Below are 23471 nucleotides of genomic sequence, written 5' to 3'. Positions count from 1 at the left end.
GAAGGAAGGAAGAGAAAATTATGAAAAGAATGGCAGAAGAATACAAAGCAAGAACAAGGGGAACTAAAAGGCAAAGAGAACTGACAGAATTTTAATGGAATAAAATTTGTGGGATTAGTTTTGTGTGATGACAAGTAGTCATCAGAGGAGTGATTGATGACGCAGAAATGAAGGTTTTACATTTATTAGTGCATAAACGTAGTGCTGCAATAATCAAGTGTGACTTTAACCGAACTAGTAAAGATTGTACGGGGACAAATGTGCCCTCAGAGTAGTTCGCCAACATTTATAAGCGTGCTTTATATAACGTGATGTATTAGAATTGCACTAATCCGACATAATCGTAAACGTGTGCCATGATTTGCTTGTTTGAAATGTTTTAGCTTAGCATAACTTTAGTGGAGGCTTTGGCCTAGTTGCCTTGTCTCACGGTTTAGATGCTCGTGTTTTTCCAATGTGCTAATAAACGTGGATTCTTGCTTGAAGCTGTACTTTTCCAGTGAGATCGGTTCACATGCTTATCTTTAAGGTTTCGTGCCAGCCTGGCATTTTCTTCTTTGCTCCAAGGTCAATCTGCAGGTGCGGACAATGGAAGCTCTGAAAGTGAGTTAATTGGTAAAATATGTTGCAACTTACGTTCCCGACTCCAAGGATAATGTATGCTTAGGTAGAAGCTTGTGAACTGTTGTTTTTGATTGGACAATTTGAAGCCAACCTATGAACCCTCCAATGGAAGACCCTACTGGATTTGAACTGTTGTCTATTTAAACCTGGTGCACAAGAAGAAAGCAGCCATTGCGGACATTATTGCCATTTTTCCATTAGCCATTTGCCATTACTCGGACACTATAGCCATTTTGACATTGGCCATTACCCGGACATTGGCCGTTGCCTGCCATTTTGCAGGACATTGCAGCCATTATGGCCCATCTTGCAGGCATCGTCATTTTGCTATCTTCTAGAGACTTTAAGTAATTCTCGCCCTAGAGACTTTAACTTTGATTTGCCCCTTTGCACGAAGTAGTAGTTTTATTTTGCCGCCGTGAGGCAATTGCTCCGTCCACCCTGCCCCTTTGCCCCGTCCCATGCCGATCGAAACTGGTACCTGTGAGACGAAGACTTCCTTGAATGCTGATCGAACTTGGTAAATATGAAAGGAAAATGTACAATTGCATTGTGTTTTCTTTTTAGGTAACCAACTGCTGATTTTTGATAAGAGCCCTAGTTAGGAGTTTTTCCAAATTAATGTTGCTAAATTGTTTTGCATGAAGACCCACATGCCGATGCTAATCTGAGGTTAGATGAGGATTCATTTGATGCACGATGCAATTTGAGACCTTGTTATGCTGACCAATGTATGCAATTAGCTCATTACAGATTATAGTTTTAGTGGTTTGCGTTGCTATTATCGAATGCATTGTTATTCAAATGCTGCATAGATTGCATCTGTTTCGCCGTTATGGACAGCTATTAATGTTCATTTATATATATCATTTGGTGTTGAGACACATTTATATCGTGCTAGCTTTGTTAATATAGGGAAATAAATTAATTAACTTTGAATAAACTGGTGTGGTTATTCATGGATGAAAGGTCATGGTTCGCCGAAATGTTTTCTGGATTAATTGTGAAGTGTTATGTTGATCAGGGTATTGCTTATGTTCGTTATTGATTATTGATTTGATTAAATTAATTACTCTCGGGTGAAGAGAGCCCCACTTGGTCAAACGATTCATCGACCCAAGAGCGTCCAGATACAGGTAATTTATTAGGTTGGAACGCTCTATCAAGCTCATGGAGTTATGTTCACAGATATGACAAAATGTTTATAATGTTGTATGTTAATGTTTGTGTAAGTGTGTAAACATTTGGTCGCTTAAATATGGAGCAACGAGATGGTGGGAATTTGAGCTTGTACATAGAAATTCCATGACTTTTCTTTGGTGATAAATATACATTGATAACGTTGTTTACATACAATTCTCACCATTTAATCATTTCATTTGACTATTTTTCCCACAATATATCCTCCCTTTTCTTTTTGATTAACCATCTCATGTGGCATGCGTTTATTTAGGGAACACCGCAACATATTTTACTTTCTTGGCTTTGTTGTGCACCAAACGAATACGTTTAAAAATGAGAAAGAAATTTAGAAGGTTATGAGAGAAACAGTTTTTTGTAACTTTGAATTTCTACTCTTGTGTGTTTCTTGCAGATACCTCATCTGATCCGTTAGTGGGGCTGAGCTAAAATAATAATGTAATTTTACCAGCGAAAGCTGATAAAGTTGTAAAGTTTGTAACCGTCAGAAAACGGTGTATATGGGTAAAAATGTTTTTGCATACCTACCTAGAGACAAAACCGTTTTAGACCGTTTTTCCATTGAAAGTTGCTTTATAAAGATTTTTGGTTAATTTTTAAACTTTTTTTCAGATTCTTTCAATAGCTTTATGACAGTTGTAAAATGTTTTTAATAATTTCTGCAGAGAAAATTGTTTGGATCTTTTTACTCCCACTTTAAGTTTGCCAGGTACCATGAGGGGCAGCCAAGCATTTATATTACGTTTGAAGGATAGTGAACTGATTTATAATCCAACATCAAACTAGATGGAGCCAAATGTGTATTTTCTGCAGAGACAGCACTCTGTATCCTTGGATGCTCACCTTGGTTGGTTAGTAGGATCGTACAGATACGTTTAGCAGACATTAACAGAGCGGGTTGCTCTCTTTCTTTGAAACTGGAAGAAGCAATATATTCCAATAAGTACTGTCTGCCCCACTGGTACCCCCTCCATGTTTTCCAATTGATGCGTCAAAGGCTTCATCGTGCAAAAATAAGTCAGATTATCTCTCATACTCTGCATCTTGTTGAACATATGTGATAAAGAGCTAAATGGAGCAGTTCCACTTAACCTGGTCAAATTCCTTCTTAATTTAGCTTCAGTACAGTTGACACCAAATATTTTATCAATGCTGCACAGGGTAAAACTAGCACATTGAAGTACTACCCTTCCCCCTCCCCCCCCCTCCCAACCCCCTAGACCAGGCAGAGGTTATCGTACAATAAATGGTCGTGCCATTTCAGTTATTCAGACTAGTACATTTATCTTTACAGCGCCATATTTCACTTACAACTCTGTAATGCAAGGATCTCAGTCCATGGGAAAACCAATTATTCAGTAGCATGAATACACTACCTCACATGCACAGACTTTAAACACATTTCAGAGGCTCTGCTGTGGTGAGACTAAACAATCATTCAAGTCATGATTTTGCTTCTCTCAGTCTGTATGTGTGAAACTACAAACAGTTCTTGTGAAAAAATCCAACTAACCGAAATTTACTAAAAGTGAAAATATTTTGGCTTTGTCTCTTATGACACTGAGTATAAATTCACTACAGGCTCTAGTTGGTGAGACTCAGCCACGCTTTGTTTGATGTATTTCAGGCCCTTGAAACCAGAACCAGATTTAAAGTGATTTCTAGATTGACCAGGGCAAAAGTACATTTAATTGTTACTAGAAACCCCTAAGTGGGCGCTTGCTAGAAGGAGACTAGAAATACATTTCGTGGCACTCACATCCCACTGAGGAAGTTACATTCTATCCACAAAGAAACCACAGCTATTGGAGAGACACCAGGCAATCAATCATGAAAGTGTACCCGCTAGGCGCATGGAAATTATCCTAGTCAACATGTCTCTGCACATTTGCACAACAACACATTTGCAACAAAACGTTGGAAGCACAGGTGTCCCATTCCATCAGTTTTTAATTGAGGAACTAATCCTTCAAATATCCTACTCTTGAGACATCATTCTCCTATCATGGTCTGACTACCAGCCCCAAGGGCTTCAGCCACAGACCTACTCAGAGATTAGTGAATATTGTGACCTGCTCTCACTGAAGTAAACTCTGACAGGTCCAGTTCAACCTTTGACAGCCCACTGCCTCCCTTGAATAACTGTTAATTTTCCTGACCAAGTCTGATTAAAATTCTCCCCCGAAATCACTTAAGGTATGATTCCCAATCACATCACTTTACTTTCCTTGTGTAATCCATTCAAAGAGCTTGCATTTTCACGCAACAATAGGTAAACTACAGCATAGAACCATCTCCACAGTGAGAAAAATCAAGCTACTTTTTAGTTTGTGCGATAACGACACTATTGCCATTGCCTATAAGCCTAAACATTTGACCCTTTCTGGCTGAAAATAGTTGCAAATTTGCTAATCCAGAATAATAAGAGTGCCATACACTTTTTACATCCTTTCCATTCACATAAAGTGTCCTCTATTAATTAATCCACTTATAAAATAGGACTGCTACTATAGAAATTAAGCTAAGCAACACAACAATTTCCTGGGATAATGTGGATGTTTGCCTACACACATAGGCCGAAACGTGAGGACCTTTTTATCATTCTCCCACTTAGGTGAGTAAAAATCACTGCAGAAGTATCATAGATGTGGCTGCATCATTACCACGACACTATGCAGCACAAGGCCTTATGTGGCCGAGGTCCTTTAATAAGTAAAAAATACTAAAGACTTGTACAATGTGCGTTCCAGAGTAGTCTTGTCTTGTTCATGTTCCCTCTCCTAATGAACAATTTAAGAGCATTCTTGAGTTAACACCACTGTTCTATGACACTTTTGGTAAAAGGGAACCACAATTGCTAGAAATTACCTTACTTGTAGAGCAATGTTCCCCTGCAACTGAGATTGTGTACTTCTATCCTGCTTTTAGAAAGGAACTCGATGTCTCCTCCTTCAACATTGACCTCTATTCTTTTTAGCATCCCTTCTATTTATGTAAAACCTTCTGCCAATCCTTTTACCTTCGTTTATATGCTTCTGCTGTTGCTGTTGTGCCTTGGTTCCGTATGATCTCCCTCACCTCTTAAATAAATGTCTGTCCGTGTCCATAAATCAGTTACAGACATACTTGCCCTGCAGATCCTTTACCTCTGCAAAAAGGCCGGCTGCCCCAAGTGCATAAATAAAAATAAATTCGTTTTTAAAAGTTGCTGGAACTTTAAGTTGTCGATGTCCCAAACTGTGAGGAATTCCCTGGTGGGACTGAAGTCGGAGAGTAGTGTAGACGCACAAAGCACCAGGTGCTGTACCTGGTTGGGTTATTAATATAAAATACAGGAAAGTAAACAGGAAGTCTAAATGCCGAGGAGTACACACAAAAAAATAAAAGATAAAAACATGAAGTTCTCGCAATAGTCAGTCTGTGAAATATGGAGCTCATGTCAGACAATTTCCTTTCGTAGGGCCATCAAGGACATGTTTTAGTGTCTCTGACTAGGGGCAGTAAAGGCAAGTTGATATCCGCCTAACTTATATCATTCATCAGCCTCTACCGGCATAACAAATGAATGACATGTCACTAGGTGTCACGCAATTGGGATTCAGTTCAGGATTTTCTGACAGAACATATTTCAAAGTTACTGAACAATGAGCTCAAACGCGACCAATCTCCTGAGGTGATGTGTGGTCTAAATATAAATACATCGCTTCATGCTGTGATCTGATCACCAGTCACTTTACACAACTCGTGCCATGGACGGGGGAGGGGTAGGTGCTGTGAAAGGGTTCGGTGCGTTTCTCTGACCTTTTCTATGTCAGTGAACATTGGGTTTCTCGCTGTTTGTCAGTTTCATTGAAGCCCAATTTCAAGATAATAGAGAGGAGCTCACACACACATTCATCTCTCTGCCGGATAGCGAGCTGACATTTCATATTTCACCTGGTGAGCCTGCTCGAATATATTGTTTGTAAGACGAATAAGAGTGCATTCAATGAGGACAAGATAACCTAAACGAAGATATTGAAGAATGATAGAAAAAGTAATATAGTACCACTCTACACAACAACGAGGCTGTTAGAGGAGGCTTTAAAAGATATGAAGAAACCTGAACAGTAAAACATTTCGGAAGAACCCAATAGAAGGAGCTACATAAAAGCTAAATTAAGAATGAGTGTAGTGACCTAGGTATCTTGTTTTGGCATTAAAGTATGAAGAACAAAAATAAAACAATTATTTGCACAAAAAAAGCAGCATTGTTCCCTGCAGTTATGTCTCCGCTAAATACCAAATATTTTTAAAAGGATGTTTTCCAGATAATAGGTAGGCAGAGGAAAATTGTTTAAGTTTTAGAAAAGTCTGCTGGACGCTTTTTGTGCTCTTATTTGTTCTTGCTGTAGGGGAATGCCAAACGTCAAGAAGCAAAATAGTATTGAAAAATGGGTAATATGGATGTCCTGATTTGTTTTTAAAAGCTTGGAATAATATTCAATATACAAATATGAAACACACAAAAGGTGATGGGAGGAATGTTTGCAGCAAGCCCATCCACTGGAAGTCACTCGGGGTAGCACTCCAACCTATTCCAAACCATCCCATGTCACCTCGGTTTGAAACCAGCCATATGCAAATCAGGTTGAGAGTTGGATTCAGAAGCCTTTCTGCTTTTTTATTTCCAAAGCAGGGAAAGAGGAGACCAGCCACTCAACACTTGGAGAGGAGATCCAACCACTGGGTTCCAGAAGGAGTCAGGAGTCACTGAGTCCTTTTCTTCTAGTATGGTCTTCTTTCTTCAGATGTTATCTTCTCAATTCCAGGAGTAACGCATAGGTGATGAGGTTTCAAACTTATCCTGCATTCCAGCTAGTGTTTTGATAAATTTCCCAAGCCCAGTCCAGTCTACTTTTCTTGAGTATGCCTAACTCTTTTTGACACACTTCCTCATTTATTTACTGTAAAAAGTTTTCAGAAGCCCTAATTCCAAAATAGCTAACCCCATCTTCCATCTGGAGGAGTTCTGGATCACCCATAGCCAGTCCCCTATTTAAATTGATATCCTCCCCTCTGTCAATCATAATTGTATTTTCTCTCCTGTCATGGTTAGAACCAGAAGGCCTTTAAAGGAACTGGGAATGAATGGAAGCAGAATCTGAAAGCTACATTTGGCACCTTTAAGCGGGGCAAACTGGCCTGTTTGAGATCGAAAGGAGCCCAAAATTCAGGATTTTCTCCTTTCCTTTGGGAGGAGTGCACTCTCATGCCAACCAAGGGTTCAGCACAAGGGGGAGGCACCTCTTGGGAATCAGGGACTGACTCCAGCAGAGGACATCAGGGCTCAGGCAGGTCCATTTGCAGTGAGACCTCTAATGCTTGTTGTGCCCCGTAGCCCACACAGGTGGTCAGCGGACTGATACTTGAAGTCACTCATGTTAGCTTAGGATGAAGGCAAACAGGGTCCAGCCTTCCTTCTCATACAACAAGGCAGTCATTCAAGCGGCAGGGTAGTCCTTTGTTCAGTAACTTCCACAGGTCTAGGAGTGTTCTGAAGAAGGATTCCGAAGGTCCTATTTTTACACCTAGTGCCAGCCTTCGTGTGGGGGGACTGGTTCTAGAATGTTCTTCACCTTTCTGTCATCAGGACTCCAAATTATCTGGGGAGACAAAGGCAGGGCAGGACTGGTGTCAGGTGATTGTTTGTGTGCTAGAGGCAAAGTCCTTTAAAGCGTAAGTGAGCTAGGCACAGCTCGGCCCCAAGCATCCTGTTAGGAAGACCCTCACCTAGCTACACCCAGGTCCATTGCTCACTGTCTGGGCCAAAAACGTATTCTTAATGATGGAGGTATAATTAGTGTTTTAATAACTTCGAACACACATTGAGCCATAGGGTTTTTTCAAATGTAGTTGTTCCAAACTTTATTATTTTCATACCAAATGTTAAAATAACTTCCATGTAATTTCAACAAATCAGTCAATATCTCCCTATTCACTTCTCATTATTCTTAGGTTATCAAAACTTTACAATGTACTGAATGACGCCAACACGCAGTTCATCAACGGAGTTAAGAATGTGCGGCTTGATGTTCAGGTTAACCATAGGCTGTGTATACTAGCCATCTCAGTGTTTGGGAATTGGCCTTATATACACTTTACTATCTGACTGACTTTCTCTTACATATAATCCTCCTCTGGACTCTTTATGTTGCTTTGAGCACTGAGGAAGTCAGATGCTAATTAAAGTATCTGAGGCTATACTATATAGGAGTATTCAACATTTTGGAAGGATATTGATTTGATGGTGTAATAAAGGTTGGTTACTTTGATACGCCTTCACTTTATTAATGGAGTGTTGTCCCATATCAATTTTAGTGTTGAAATTCTTTATTAACACTGCAAGATAATACAGGACCAAAAGGGGACCGAGGTCCCTGCATGAACAAGAAATGACGCATAATGGATCACATAGAAAGTAAATCGAGTGAGACACAGTCAACCATACTTCTGATCGTAATAAAGGGACAATTGCAATAAAACAGAAGAAGAGAGAGAAATCGAAGTCTCGAAACTAAGAGAAAAAAGAGAGAGGAAACTGGAAGAGGGAGAAAGGGGTGGGGAGGGGGAGCAATAGGATGAGGGTGGTACATAGTAGCCTAATGACGTAGTGTCTGAAATGTCAAGTCTCACTGAAGTGAGGCGCAGGACTGAATCATACTGTACCATCTCTTTGCACTAAGACGCCAATATGAGTCATATTCCTGCATGTCAAAGATCAGAATGTCAGAATATCAGAATATTGAAATATCAAAATATCTGGGGCCGCTTGCACCTCGGTGTTCACCCGTCGTAGGTAGTAGTTGGTGCCTTGTACAACAGCTGTGACTCTGTAAGAAGCAACTATGAGGGGATCTTACAAGGAAGGGAATAGAGGGCCAAGATCAAATCTCTTAAACTAAGAACGTGTGTAAGGCCCACAAAGGCCTGCACAGGCTTCACTGCACGGCTGCCCAGCATTGGTAGAAAAGGATGATAGAGGAGGAGGAGAAAAGGCGATAAGAAATAGAGAAAGAGAACGAGAAAAGAAAATAGGAAAGAAGGAAAAAAGGGTGGGAGAAAGGGAAAAGAGAAAAAGGAAAGCGAAAAAGAGAAAGAGAAAGAGAGAAGGGGGGAAGGGGTAGTAATGGCAGGAGGACAGCGGACAGTACTGTATGGAAAGGAGATGGGTAAGGGGGGAAGGTGGATATACAAGGGAAGGAGGATGGGCCTGTCAAGGTGAAGCTTTTGGATAGGAGGGAGAGGTGGGGGCTAGAAGCAAAAGGCTTGAGGGGACTAGAAATGTAATATCTAGGGCTTTGACTTTGGTCGTAGGTCGGGTTCTGCTTATAGTTGTAATCTCAGTGAGGAGCTGTTAGGGACTGAGGTGAAAGACAAGGGGCGGCCTGCAGTGAGTATGGGTGGTGTTGGGCAACCTACAACAGTGCTACAGTAAGGAAGGGGGTCCACACCTGACTAAATACCTGAGCCTGATCCTGCAGATTGTAAATGACTCTCTCATGAGTGGCTATGCGGGTCATTGCCACAATCCATTCCTCCAGGGATGGGGAGGTCGTCGATCGCCAATGGCGGAGAATGCAGATTTTTGCGGTTGCTAACGCCGTGTGTAACAGTTGTCTATGCGGCCTTGGTGTGGCCGGGAGAGAGGTCATATCATGCAGTATGATAAGAGAGGGGGGGAGCGGCGTTGGAAGCAGTATAGACTCAGCCAGAGTGGAACCCACAGCTGCCCACAGAGGCCAGGCCGGGCAGGGCAGTCGGGCAATCAATTAAAATATGTATCAGATCACAGTGCGCCCCAACACTTTGCATGCGGGAGGAGTCCCGTCCTGTGCAGCTTCGCTGGGGACCAATACCAGTCATGCAGCACCTTGAATAGACAGTACTTTAGTTGGGCCTCCCGGGTGCCCTTGTCCAAGGCCTCCAGGATGTCCACCAAGTCCTCCATATCGAACGTCCGCTGCAGGCGGTCTTGCCATTGTAAGCGTAGTTTGTCCAGAACCGGTTATGGGTATAACTCTCGGGTGATGGTCTCATAGAGGCTTGCCATGACACCCTTGTGCTGTCCCCACATTTTCAGGTAGGTTTCCACATGCGATGTCTGGAGTCCCCATCGGATGGTATTAGCACCCTGTTGCAAGCAATGTTTGAGTTGCAAGTATCGCCATTCCTGCAGCGAATGAAGGTTAAATTCCTCCTGCAGCTTGGCGAAGGGTTTAAGCGACTCCACCCTCTAGAACCTGGGCAAGATCAAGGATACCAACCCTGCTCCATTGCGGCCAGTTGAGCACCTCACCACCTTTCCACAGACAATTGTTGTTCCATAAGGGGGCCTGGGCGTGTAAGAGAGGGTGGACCCAAAACAGGCGGTGGGCCCTGCGCCAGGCTGCCTGGGTCACCCTCAGGATCGGGTTGGCCATACTGGAAGACGAAAGGTCATCCCAATAGAGCCCTCCAAGTCCCCCGTCAATGGAAAGCAGCACCCTCTCCAAAGCTACCCACTGTGGCGGGTTCGGCACTCCAGGCAGTGTGTGGGCCAATTGTGATAGATGTAGTGCCAGTGCAGAAGGTTCCACCGACGAGAGTCCGATTCCCCGTGGGAGCGGTGTGCTAGCAACTTAGATTGTGCCAAGTGTGGTCGCGTGGAACCCCACACAAAGGCTCTGATGAGAGTGTCGATGTTCCGCAGAGTAGAGAGAGGCACTTGCAGGGGTAAGAGCCCCAAGCCATAGGTAAAACGAGGCATTGTGACCATCCTTACTGCCTGTACCTTACCCCACATGGAGAGGCCCAGATGGTTCCACTTTTCAAAATCAAGTTTCATTTGCCCGACAAGGGGATCCAAATTGTCCGCCACCATGTGCAACAGGCCCTGATTGATCAACATCCCCAAATATTTGAGACGTCTGGGAGTCCATCAAAATGGGAAGCCGAAAAGCGCGGCTGTTTTGGTCACATGTTAATATGATAGCCAGAGAGGGGCGCAAACCCATCGATAATCTCCAGCAAGGCTGGCAGAGAGCGCTCTAGGTCCCTTATGGTTAAAAGAACATCGTCGGCGTACAAGTATATTTTGGGAATGTCGTTCGACAAAGTGAGGCCCTTAAGTGAGGGGGAGGAGCGGATGGCTGCAGCAAGTGGTTCCATTGCCAATAGAAACAAAAGGGGCAAGAGGGGGCATCCCTGCCGCGTCCCTCTGCGGATGGGAAAAGGGTCTGAGAGGAAACCTCCACAGTTAACTCGTGCCGTGGGTTGGTCATACAGCAGTCGTATCATAGAGATAAATCGGTCTCCCAGACCGAACCTTGCCAGCGTCGCAAACAGATAGGGCCACTCTATGCGATCGAACGCCTTCTCAGCATCCAGAGTCAAAGCCAGCGCAGCCGCCGGCAGTTCCCTGGAGGCCCTTAGGGTGTGGCATAGAGTACACAGGTGGTTTCAGGAGGTTCGGCCCGGTACAAATCCCACCTGAGTATGGTGGATCAGGGACGGTATGACTTTACGCAGCCGATTTGCAAAGATATTGGATAAGATTTTGATATCGCAATTCAGGACAGAGATGGGCCGATAGCTGCTGCAAAGCAGGGGGTCCCTCCCAGGTTTAGGTATAATCGCTATCGTGGCATTGTTGGAGTTGGCTCCCAAAGCCTTCGTCCTGCAGGCTTCGCTCAAAGCCTCATGCAAAATATCAAGCACCTCTTCCCCCGCCCATGTATAAAATTCAGCAGGGAATCCATCTTCCCCGGGAGATTTTTTATAGGGGAGGTCGGAGATGACTCTCTCTATTTCCAGTTTGCTAGTTTCTCCATCCAGGAGGCTGCGCCCGTCGTCTGATAGAGAGGGTAAGTCAAGATCAGCAAGAAAAGCCTCAATCTGAACAGGGCTAGATGTTGTCTCCGGTGTGTAGAGATGCCAGTAGAGGGACGCAAACTCGTTGGCTATTGCCTGTGGGCGTGTGAGCACGTCTCCTGTATGAGCACGAATGGCCGGTGTAGCGAGAGCAGCCGTCCTCTGACGAAACTGAGCTTCCAGCAACCGACCGTGTTTCTCACCTTGCTCATAGTGCCTCACCTGCAGACGCTGTAGGGCGTATTCAGCCTGGGAGGTGTATAACTCATTCAGGGCCATACGGACGTGTTCCAAACAACGACGCACTGGGAGAGAGGGGTGGTCAGTGTATTGGCGTGTGAGACGACGGATGTCAAGTTCCAGTGCCGTTTGTCACACTTTTCTCTCTTTATTTGCTAAATCCGCGTCCCGCATGAGCTGCCCCCGTAACTTTGCCTTGGCTGCAGCCCATAGGGTTCGCCTGAATTCCACAGTACCCAGGTTTCCTTGAGCAAAGGTGGACGCATGGGTTCTCAACTGCGACTTGCCCTGGGGGGAACGGTAATGGTGAACAGCAAATCTCCATGGTATGCGGCCCGGGGGTACCAGGCCCACTTGGATAGCGACGAGAATTGGAGAGTGTTCCGAGAGACCACATTTGAGTATGCAGGCATCTTGGTCATGGGCCACTAGGTTCTGTGACAAAAGGAAGTAATCGAGACGAAATTGGGTGCCGTGCACCGTGATAAAAAGGTATACTCTCTGTCAGCCTCCAGTGGTCCACCAGGCTGTTGACCAACAATAGATTTGACTGTAGGGCTCTGTCGGCGTTATTGTTAAAGTCCAGGGGCCCTGTTCTATCCAGTACTGCATCCCTGGCCAGATTCCAATCACCCCCTATTACATAACGGGTCGCCCCTATCTCCGTCAGGAGGCAATAGATTTTCAGGAAGAACAAGCGCTTTGAGCCGGTTGGTGCATACACAGAGCCCACACACAGTGAGGAGTCACCCATCTTTACACGCACATAGCGTCCCTCTGGATCAGTCCATGACTTAATAACTGCAAGGGGGAGGGTTTTGCGCAGCAATAGTGCAACACCATATTTCCGGGGGGCTCTGCCTCCTGTATCAGGTGAGGTAGGGCTGCAGCTGAACAGTGCAGTCCCTACCCAGTCCCTGTGCAGCTTGCTAGACTCCTCTCATTCTAAGTGTGTCTCCTGAAGTAAAGCTATACCAGCCTGCTTTGTCTTAAGGTAGGACAAAACCTTATTTCTTTTATAAAATGGGTAAAACCGTTTACATTCCAAGATATGATCCGCAATGGCTCCTAGGGAGGTGGGTGAGGGTCTGCCATCTTAGAGCCCAATGGAAAGGATAGAAAGGGGGGTAGCGGGGAGGTAGGCTGGGAGCGAGAAAAGGAAGGGGTAGGGACACGTGAAATAGGCCAAGAGGGTAGAGAGAGCTTGGTGCTGTCCTCAGGAGCGGAGAAGGGGGAAGAGAAAGGGAAAAAAGAAAAGAAATGGAAAAAGATGAGAGAGGGAAGAGAGGAAAGAGAAAAAGTGAGAGGAAAAAAGAGAAAGAAGGAGGAAAAAGAGGGAAAAAAAGAAAAAAAAAGAAAATAGAGATCGGAAGAAAATGTCCAGACAATCCTGATCTGTAACCTGTGGGTCTAAACCTAAGCCTCTAGAGCTCAATCGCCCGTCCAGCAGACCCCCGGCCGGGGAGGCTATGCGCCGGGCATCCCAGTTCCACAATCCCATTATCCCCACCAGGGCGCAGAGACCGTGGGGGGCAGCGCGAGAGCACGCAGCAGAAGCCAGAGCAGCACCGCACCACAGGTGGGAGGATTGCGGGGGAGGGTGGATGTGTGTGTGCGGGGGGAGAACTGTTACATGGCACAGCAAGGAGGATATCAAGTCATGATCACAACAAAGGAGACAAAACCACAGAAGCGGCGCAAATATAGGGTGTCCGTAAATAATGAAGGGGAGGAAAGGAGGGTAGGGGGAGGAAAAGAAAAGGTAAAAAGGGGCCCGCAGGTAATAGACATATGGCAGATCACCCAACACCAAGGCATGAGCAGAAAAAAACAAAACGTGGCAGTGCATCTATGCATGGGCTGGCCTGGCCGCGTAGAGGGGGGGAGAGTCCGGCCTGGGAGGGGGAAGTGCCTGAGCGCAAATAAAGAAGGGGGGAGGGTGGGACGCAGGGAGACGGGAGGGTGGGTAGGGGAAAGAAAGAGCCTCTGCCATGTTATACCAAATAGCTCTGAGAGCGTAAGACATTGAACAACTATTATTTAAAAGCAGTCATACTTAAGGCATATTGTTAACAAATGGGATCAAAAAGGTCTTTTAAGCAATACTAATCACACTCGCACAAACCAAATAAGAGCTAGACAACTAAGTAAGGCTGCCATAGGACCTGTGAGAATACTGGCTATCTATAAACAAAGCGTCTGTAATGTCATAAAGGCAGGTACTCATCTCTCTGTTGTCTCAGCAGGAGGGCCTCTGCAACTTCTCACGGGACTCCGCGTCCACCGATGGCAGGTCTCCCTTGGGATACTGCGTTTCCTTGTCCCCATGTGGGGGTCAGAGTGGGTTTCAGGGGGGTGTGAGACTTATCCCTGTCAGTGATCTGTATATGCATCGCTACCACCTGCAGCACCTGACCCCTATTGTCGTAGCTCTTCGTGAGCCTCTCCAAGTCTCTCCCCCTAGGATGGGAGCCTGCAGTGGTCCATCCCATGTCCTCAGTAGTGGGAGTTGAAAGGGCGACACTCAGGGGCAATCCCAGCGGGTCCTGAGTCCGGATCGGGGTCGCTGTATCCATGGACTGCGTCTGGAGCCCCTCCAGAAACACTTGCAGGTCTTCGGGGTCATAAAAGTATCTTGACACCCCATTTTTACTGATCCACACCCTGGCCGGCTCGAACAAGCCGTATTTCACATCCAGCTGACGGAGACGAGGTCGAAGGGCCAAGAATGCCCTCCTGCATTCGCTGGTTTCTTTGGAAAAGTTGGCCGTTAGTCTAATCTCCAGATCATCCAACCAAAATGGGCCGTGCGCTCTAGCCGCCTGCAATAATTGACGGGTCTACACATGGCCAGCCGGCATGCTATGATTGGGCGGGGACGGTTGGCATCATCTCGCCGTTTGGGACCCAGCCTGTGCACCCTTTGAAATTCCAGGGGAGGGTCGAAAGTTATGTCAGTCAGCTTGGATAGAGTCTTTCGTAAATAAGAGTGTATGTCCGCGTCTTCGATATTTTCCAGGAACCCAAGAAAGCAAACATTGTCTCTGCGGCTCCTATCCTCTAAGTCAATCAGTTTGCTTCAGAGGTATAAAAGTTCTTGGTCTTTGTCCACCCAGGAGGCGATTTGTGTTTCCACCGATGTTACTCACTGGTCTAGACCCGTGACAAATGACTGAAAGCCTGCTATATCCAAGCGCATGGATTTCGTCTCTGCCGTCAGAAAAGCCATGGCACTGTCCATACCTTCCAGTTTGCGGCCCACCGCCAAGATCTCCTGCAGGATGCGGTCCATGGTCACACCCTGCGTGGGTTTCGCCATACTACTGGCTGGGATGACTGGGTGCTCCTCTGCGGGCGGAACTCTGTTAGAGCAAAGCTTCTGAGAAAGGCTGTTGCTGGGAAGGCTTACCTGATTGTTTGCTTGCCGTCCTGCCACCCTGCCGCCGGGCATTGCAAGCTACCCAGTATAGATAGGGATCGGAAGATTACCGACCCACGGTGCGGCAGACATGGGAGGGCAGGCAGGCGATGCATGAGAAGAAAAAGGGGGGGAGATGAGTCATCTCTTGAGCTGTGACCAGTTCCCGGCAAAGACCAAAGAGTATCCACTGGGACGTCAGTAACCAAGGGCAGTCTAATTAGGGACCCCCCCACGCTGCCTATAGGCGTAGGATAAAGTACCTTGACGTTCCCAAAACGTACATAGGCCCACTATATGGGCCCGCCTGGTACTGCCCCGCTATGTGACGCTCCTCACCTCACGAAACTCGGCTTCTCCAGTCCTGTCATGTATCCCCCCCACCACTGCCACCAGCCAGGGGCCGTCTTCAGTAGCTCCGCTCCGCTGTGCCCTTGATGCCCATAGCGACCATTCCCTGGCGCCTATGCAATGTGCCGATGTGTCGGTGTGTCCCCCAGAAAGCCGCCCGGGCGGGGGGGTCGGAGGTTATGTGAGGGCAGGCCATACCGCTGTCCCCCTATCCCTTGTCAGAGTCCAGGTGGTAGGCGCATCGAGGTCAGGGCTCCAAACACTGCCCCAGGTCCACCCGCGCGACAGCAAGGAAGAAAAAGGTGGGATAGGAGGGTAGGGTGTGGCGGGCGAAGGCACACGAATGGACAAGGGCGCAGCATCAGTCCAAGCCCCGGCTCGCCCGTCGACATTGCCGCCTCCGCACACGTTCTCCTTCAGGGCGCCCCAAGCCCCCAAGAAGCTGCACACTCCGAGCCGGGTCTCCAGGTCACGCAAGCCTGCGGATCATCGTCAGATTGTAGGCCGCCAGGCTGCAGTAGCTCCCGCGCTTGACGGGATTGGGTGCCTCCCGCGACCGCCCAAGGCGTCCCCCGGTATCAGCAGCCCCCAGCATCCATCCAGTGATTGATGTGGGGCACTTGGCGCATGCATAGCGCCGCCACCCCCGTCCGAGGCCCAACCTCAGACGGCCATCTCATCTCATGGCCAGACCACGCCCCCCATATCAATTTTAATGGACAGTGTGAATATGGGTTGGTTGCTTTTGCCTTAATTTTGTAGTTACTCTAGTCTTGAAAGGATCTTGAGCAGTATTAATATAGTGATTTATGATGTGGCTGATGCTAGGCATACTTTGGAAACAGCTGCCTTTAGAATGGAGTCACCTGATGAATTACTGATGATGATTTGTGATGATATAATTCCCTCTCATATAGAGGCAGTGAACAGAATTTTAGATTGTAATTAAAAGACAAGGCTGTCACCCTATTATGAATTTGGGGTGGCAATCTGCTGTACTTGGTAGCAGCAGTAAAGAAGTTATCTGTATTTTCACTTTAATATGGCAGCCACGTTTACCAACGTATAAGGTGTGTCCTTTGCGTAAGACTACGGACCCTAGCTTATTGGATATCGCCATACTCTATGGTTATGTAGTTCTGTATTTAGGAGATTCCAACATGACACCCGAGTTCCAATCTTTTGGAATGGCCAGATGCCCAAGACAACAGGGAGTACTCTCTCCTACGTTTGTGAGGTACGTTTGACAAGAAATATAGCCAATACTTTAATTTCTCTTCAGGAGTAGTTCTGGATTGGTAGTATGGCATTCAGATCCTTTGCACTTGTTTTTGTCTTGCCCTTGAGCAAATGAGATTAGACCTTGTTATTTCTGTTGGTAAGCAGTGATGCTCATGTGGGATCTAAAGTACAAAGTTTACTTATGTGTAGTCTCTGATTAGTAGTGAGATTCTTAAGCATATTTAACAGCATATTTTCGTTTACACGTTATGCACAGCATGATGTTTATTCCTGTGTCCCTGCTTTTGTTTTATCCTCTGAGTTGGTGGAAGAGACTCTATTACTATTGTTTATGCTTATGCACAATTTAGACCACAGTGTTTATTGATGTGCAGTTCTCGATTGGGAGTATGATGCTTCACCGCACATATCACCATACTTTCGCTTTATCGCTACATATAGCATGTCCGTTCTTTGAACAATTATGGATTAGACCATGCCATAATTGTTTGTTGATTTTCTGATTGTGGTTTCTTGTGAATAGTCACGTTTTTGGATGAAGTTATAATCATCAAGGTGCTATATTGAGACGTGATTGAGCACATGCTAGACTATACCTAATAACTGCCTCTTCATTTGATTGAGGTGCTTGCAGGAGACCGCTTAATTTATGAGTTATGAGATGGAAATTAACTGGTGGTATTTCTTTTTTTCCAGTTTGTGAGATAGGTTGAACACATCTGGTACATACATATACTATTGTTGTTTTGTATTTTCTGCCTTATATAACTTAAGGGTGATACAGAGTATCCAGTAATGGGGGCCTGTATTGTGTTAGGAGATGCAAGTAATAATGAGATATGCTCTTTGATTATAGATTAAAATTATAGGTTGATATTACTACTTTTCATTTGGATATCATATTTATATAACAACTAGTGCTAGGTATTAAGATTTTTATGGATGGGATATTAACACAATGATGGTGCTCGGGTATCACTTTGGATTTAGATGAACATGTTCCTTCAAATATGTTGTCGTTGATATGTAGTGCTCTATTGGCTTTCCTTACCATGCTTTTGACTCTGAATCAAAAACTTTATCTCTTTCACCGGTGATGATGGGTTCTTTGGTGATTGCACAGTTATGAGAGCTTGAGCTATAGTGTTACATTGGCTTACATTATTTTGTTGTATCACACATTTCAAATTTCCTTTCCAATCATTGGTTATATTGGCTTTCCGAGGTGATATTGTACACAAATGAGTTTTGCTCCTTTCCTTATTTACTCCTTGTGTATGAATCTATTCCAGTTCTGAAGAAGTCAGCTGCTGTTTATGCAGCATTGGCGAAAAACACGTTAGTGTCGTTCTGTACATTGTAAAGTTTTGGTGACCTAAGAATGAGGAGAAGTGAATCAACAGATATTGACAGATTTGTTGAAATTACATGGAAGTTATTTGAAAATTTGGGATAAAAATAATAAAGTTTGGAACAATTACATTTGAAAAACCCTATGGCTCAACTAATGCGTGCTCAAAGTTATTAAAACATTGCATGAATCAAGGAAATTAGGTGGTCTTCCTCTCTTCTTGAGTACCAGCTCCTACGATTATTGTCCTATTACTGTGGAAACCTAATTACTGTGGAAACCTAATGAGAGCATTGTCTATCCCAACCAGTGGCTGGCTTTTTAGAGTATTAACAGGTTAAGGCAGCTGGAAACTCCTAGAAGGCCTCAGAAGCGTTTGGGCAGGAAAACGCCAATTTTATATAAGCAGCATTTTCAAAATTGTAATCTAAAATCCATCTTTAACATTAACAAGGATTTTAATTTTAAATTGGAGTTCATTTGATTGCAAACAGTATATCTCTCCCTAAGATCCATAAGTTAGCACTTATTAATTGTAATAAGGTAACCCAGTATTATCCTATGGGAGAGATAGGCCTCCGTGTAGTGAAAAATTACATTAGAAGTTTACCAAGTCCTACCTTGGGGTGCCATGTAAGTATTAAAGAGGAAGGTTGAGGTCTGGCAAAAGGTTTATTTTCCCATGTTGAAATGGCAGTTTAAGGCTGCAGAACAGGCTGCAGTGCACACCTGGGACAGAATATAAAGGACTACTTTAGTGGGTGGCACAATGGATGCTGCAGGTCTACTACTAGCTTTTAATTTATATTACCTTTGTACATGTATTACAATGTATTAGGGACTTGCAAGCAAATTAAATAAGCCATTTAGGTGTAAGCCAATTGTACAGTGTCTTAAGGAGAGAGTATAAGCACCTTAGTTCTGGATAGCAGCAGTAATGTGCACAGAATCTCAAAGCCAACACATAATAGTTCAGCAAAGCAGGAAGGGGAAGGACAAAATGTTGTGAGTGACCTTGCAGACAGAGCCAGGTCCATATTTCTATTTCCCTTGCTCTGAGCACAACCATGTCCATTCTTTGAAAGTGTGCAATAATAGTGATATGCATATTTCCCAAATCACATAAATGGAAACTTCAATGAGTTTGAAACATTGTGGAAAGTTATGTTGATTCATAAACACATCTGCATAGCTTTTATAAAAACACTTTCAAAATTATCTTGGTGTCATCCATGTCAGATGTGATCTCTCCCTAAAGGTGTTACACATATACCAGGTATAAATTCCTTTAGATGGCCCTAAGCTCAATCATTTTAGTTAACAAACATAGGGGGTCATTCTGAGTTTGGCGGGCGGCGGTCGCCGCCCGCCAAACTTACTCCGCGGAATGACGCTCCGCGGTCATAGGACCGCGGGGGCCATTCAGACTTTCCCGCTGGGCCGGCGGGCGCCCGCCAAGGGAGCGCCCGCCGGCCCAGCGGGAAAGGCCCTGCAACACAGAAGCCGGCTCCGAATGGAGCTGGCGGTGTTGCAGGGGTGCGACGGGTGCAGTTGCACCCGTCGTGATTTTCACTGTCTGCTATGCAGACAGTGAAAATCATGCTGGGGCCCTGTGAGGGGGCCCCTGCACTGCCCATGCCAGTGGCATGGGCAGTGCAGGGGCCCCCAGGGGCCCCACGACATCCGTTCCCGCCATCCTGTTCCTGGCGGTAACAACTGCCAGAAACAGGGTGGCGGGAAGGGGGTCGGAAGCAGCGCCGCCATGGAGATTCAGCCCAGACAGGGGAAATCCGTCGGGAAACCGCCGGATCCCCTTTTCTGACCGCGGCTTTACCGCCGCGGTCAGAATGGGCAGGAAAGCACCGCCAGCCTGTTGGCGGTGCTTTCCGTCGTTCACGGCCCTGGCGGGTTTTACCGCCAGGGTCGGAATGACCCCCATAGTGCTTCTCCACCTCAAATCATTTATAAAAAAAAGATCGGACAAATATATTTTCTCTGAAATTAGGACAGTGCTCTTAAAACTCAAAACGCACACAGCACTGATTTATTCTTTGGTCAGACTAACATTTTATAAAATGTATATCTATATATATATATGTGTGTGTTACTCAAGAAAATCACTACCCACTTGATACAAACTAGTTTAGTACGATGCAGCTCATGTCTGCGGGTGACCTTCGATAAAGACAGCTATAGAAATGGATCAGTTATTGTAAGAGGCATGACCTTTACCACTGCTTTCCTTGTCCTTATTATCTATTTTGTGGAGGTTGTAAAAACCTCCTTTATAATCCTCACTGGCACTGTGATCTTGATCAGTCTGAAGAGCACAAACAAAAAAACGTTAACGATTTCCTCCTGTGATATTAGCTTAGCTGTATTACAAATCAATCGGGTGCATCAGCATTCTATTTAAATCTTCAGAATTAGTATTCTAGGCAAAGACCTATTGCTTCATAATCCTTCCCTTTACCAGGAGAGTTAAGGAATCATGTTTTTAAAGGTTCAGACCAGTAGAAGGCGTCTATATGTAATATATTATAACACTATTCATATTGCCACTTTTGTAAAAAAAATTCTATTTGGATGCAAATTTAAAATGCCGGAATTATTCCTGTGCTTTCACTGAGGTTAAGTATAGTTTATTTAGATCGCACTTAAGGAACTAGCACTGAAAGATGACATCATTGAACAATAAGACGGTGGAAGCACTGCTTGTATTAATGGCAGTGCCAGAGGCATTCCAATATTCACTTTTTCTCACAGTATGCCAATTTGGATGACACAGACCAGCCATACGCAAAACACTCTTCATCCTTGTTAGAAATGGGGTCACTGGTTGGCAGTCAGTTTGCACTCTGTCCAAGCAGGGACCCTCACTCTAGTCAGTATAAGGGAAATACACACCCAGGATAACCCCTACTCATCCCTTTAGTAGCTTGGCGCTAGCAGTCAGGCTTATCGCAGAGGCAATTTGTAAAGTTTTTGTATAAACACACACAGTAAGACAGTGAAAACACCACAAAAGGACTCCACACCAATTTAGAAAAGTATCCAATATATATCTAAATCAAACAAGACCAAAATGACAAAAAATCCGACATACATAAGCAAAGACACAAATTTTTAAAATGAAAAAAGTCTTGATCCTTAGAAATCAATGGATGCGTTGTTTTAGCTCAAAGTACCTAGTATGCGTGAAAAGTAATGCCGCACAAGTGAGGCTGCGTCAGAAAATCAATCGATGCATCGATTCCTTACTTGCAAGTGAGGCCCTGTGTCAATTCTTTCTATGCGGGCAAGCATTGGTTTCCGGGCCAACAGCCTCGGGTCCATGCGGTGATGTTGAAGATTTTGACACCCAGATACGATGCGAGGAAAATGCAGAAGCTTGGTAGTGATGAATCCACACTGTGATGGCGATGCATTGATTTTACAGGTGATGCTTTGATTTTTAAGCCGCGGTGCAGGCGCTGCGTAGATTTTTCTGCCGCTCACATAGCGATGCATGGATTTTCCACCACAGGTTACAAGCTTCCACTTCTAAGGAACCAGGGAATGGATTTGGCACCACTTAGCATGTCATGACTCTCAGCAGAGGAGCCCAGGCACTGGCAGATTAAGTCTTTGATATCCCTGAGACTTCAGAACAGAGGGCAAGCTCAATCCAAGTCCTTGGAGAAACTTCACAAGCAGGATTTCTGAAAGCAAAGTCCAGTCCTTTCCCTTTTTAGGCAGAAGCAGTAGCAAAAGGCCAGCACAGCAAAGCAACAGGCAGGGTGGCAGGTCCTCCTCAAGCATCAAGCTTTTCTCCTTAGCAGGGGTTCCTCTTGATCCAGAAGTAATCTGAAAGTCTGGGGGGTTGGGTCCAATACTTATTCCCCTTTCTGCAATTGAAGTAGACAAAATTGAAAGGAAATTATTTGTAGTGCACAAGACCCTGCCTCTTACTTGCTCTGCCCCAGACACACAATCCAGGGGGTTGGAGACTGTATTGAGTGAGGGCAGACACCGCTCTTTCAAGTGCACCAGCTCTTTCCTCCCACCCTAGCTCAGGAAGACTCATCAGGATAAGAAGGACACACCTCAGCTCCCTTTGTTTCACTGTCTAGAGTGAATTCTCACAACAGCCCAACTGTCAGTCTGACCCAGACATGTATGGAGCAGCCAGGCAGAGGCACAGAATGGTTAAGCAAGAAAATGCCCAATTTCTAAAAGTGGCATTTTCAAACAGACAATCTAAAAAACAACTTTACCAAAAGTGTGTTTTTAAAATGTGAGTTCAGAGACCCCAACCTCTATCTGCTCCCAATGGGAATCTGCACTTAAAAGACAATTAAAGGTGGACCCCATATTAAACTGTAGGAGAGATAGGCCTTACAATAGTGAAAACTGAATTTGGCACTACTTCATTATCAGGACATGTAAAACACTCCAATACGTTTTACCTTTTAAATACAATGCACCCTGCCCATGGGGCTAACTAGGGCCTACCTTAAGGATGACTTACATGTAGTAAAGGGGAAGGTTTGGGCCTGGCAAGTGGGTACACTTGCCAGCTTAAACTGGCAGTGCAAAACTGCACACACAGACACTGCAGTGGCAGGTCTGAGACATGTTTACAGGGCTACTTGTGGGTGGCACAATCAGTGCTGCAGTCCCACTAGTAGCATTTGATTTACAGGCCCTGCACGCCCATAGCTCACTTTACTAGGGACTTACCAGTAAATCAAATTAGCTAATTGTTCTCATTACAACAAAAAATTAATGACTTGTGAGGGTGCTCAAATACTTTGCTTAAAATGGCTGTGCTTTTTATGTGTATTGCGCTACGATATTTTGAATACATTTGGGGTTAGGCTCTCATTTGATGGTTGACTGGTATACCTGTGTCTGGGCAACTTATAGTCTACGTTGATGTAGCTAATGATATCACTGTCCAAGATGCATACTTGTCATTAGAAAGTCTGTGTTTTTAATCCTGGCTGCTCCATTAAACAAATTGTGTGATTTTGGATAGGTAGCATGGTCTTCCAATGACCTGTTTCTGGTGCTTTAGTATGAGTGCCTTGGGGCAATTCACTATGTTGTTTGAAAAAAATATGCCCTAAGAGTGCACACATTACCATAAAAAAGCCAGCATGTTAGTGACAC

At 44.9% G+C, this 23471-nt stretch overlaps 1 protein-coding gene across 3 annotated transcripts in view; it reads right to left on the bottom strand.

Moving 5' to 3' along the window:
• The window catches only part of LOC138300266 (VPS10 domain-containing receptor SorCS1-like), a 2596073-nt gene that overhangs the window by 2242984 nt on the left and 329618 nt on the right, over positions 1 to 23471 (bottom strand). The window lies entirely within an intron of this gene.

This window comes from Pleurodeles waltl, chromosome 6 (assembly GCF_031143425.1).
Source record: "Pleurodeles waltl isolate 20211129_DDA chromosome 6, aPleWal1.hap1.20221129, whole genome shotgun sequence".
NCBI lineage: Eukaryota > Metazoa > Chordata > Amphibia > Caudata > Salamandridae > Pleurodeles > Pleurodeles waltl.
Note: the sequence above shows the minus strand (reverse complement) of the source record. Positions and strands in the feature narration are given on the sequence as shown.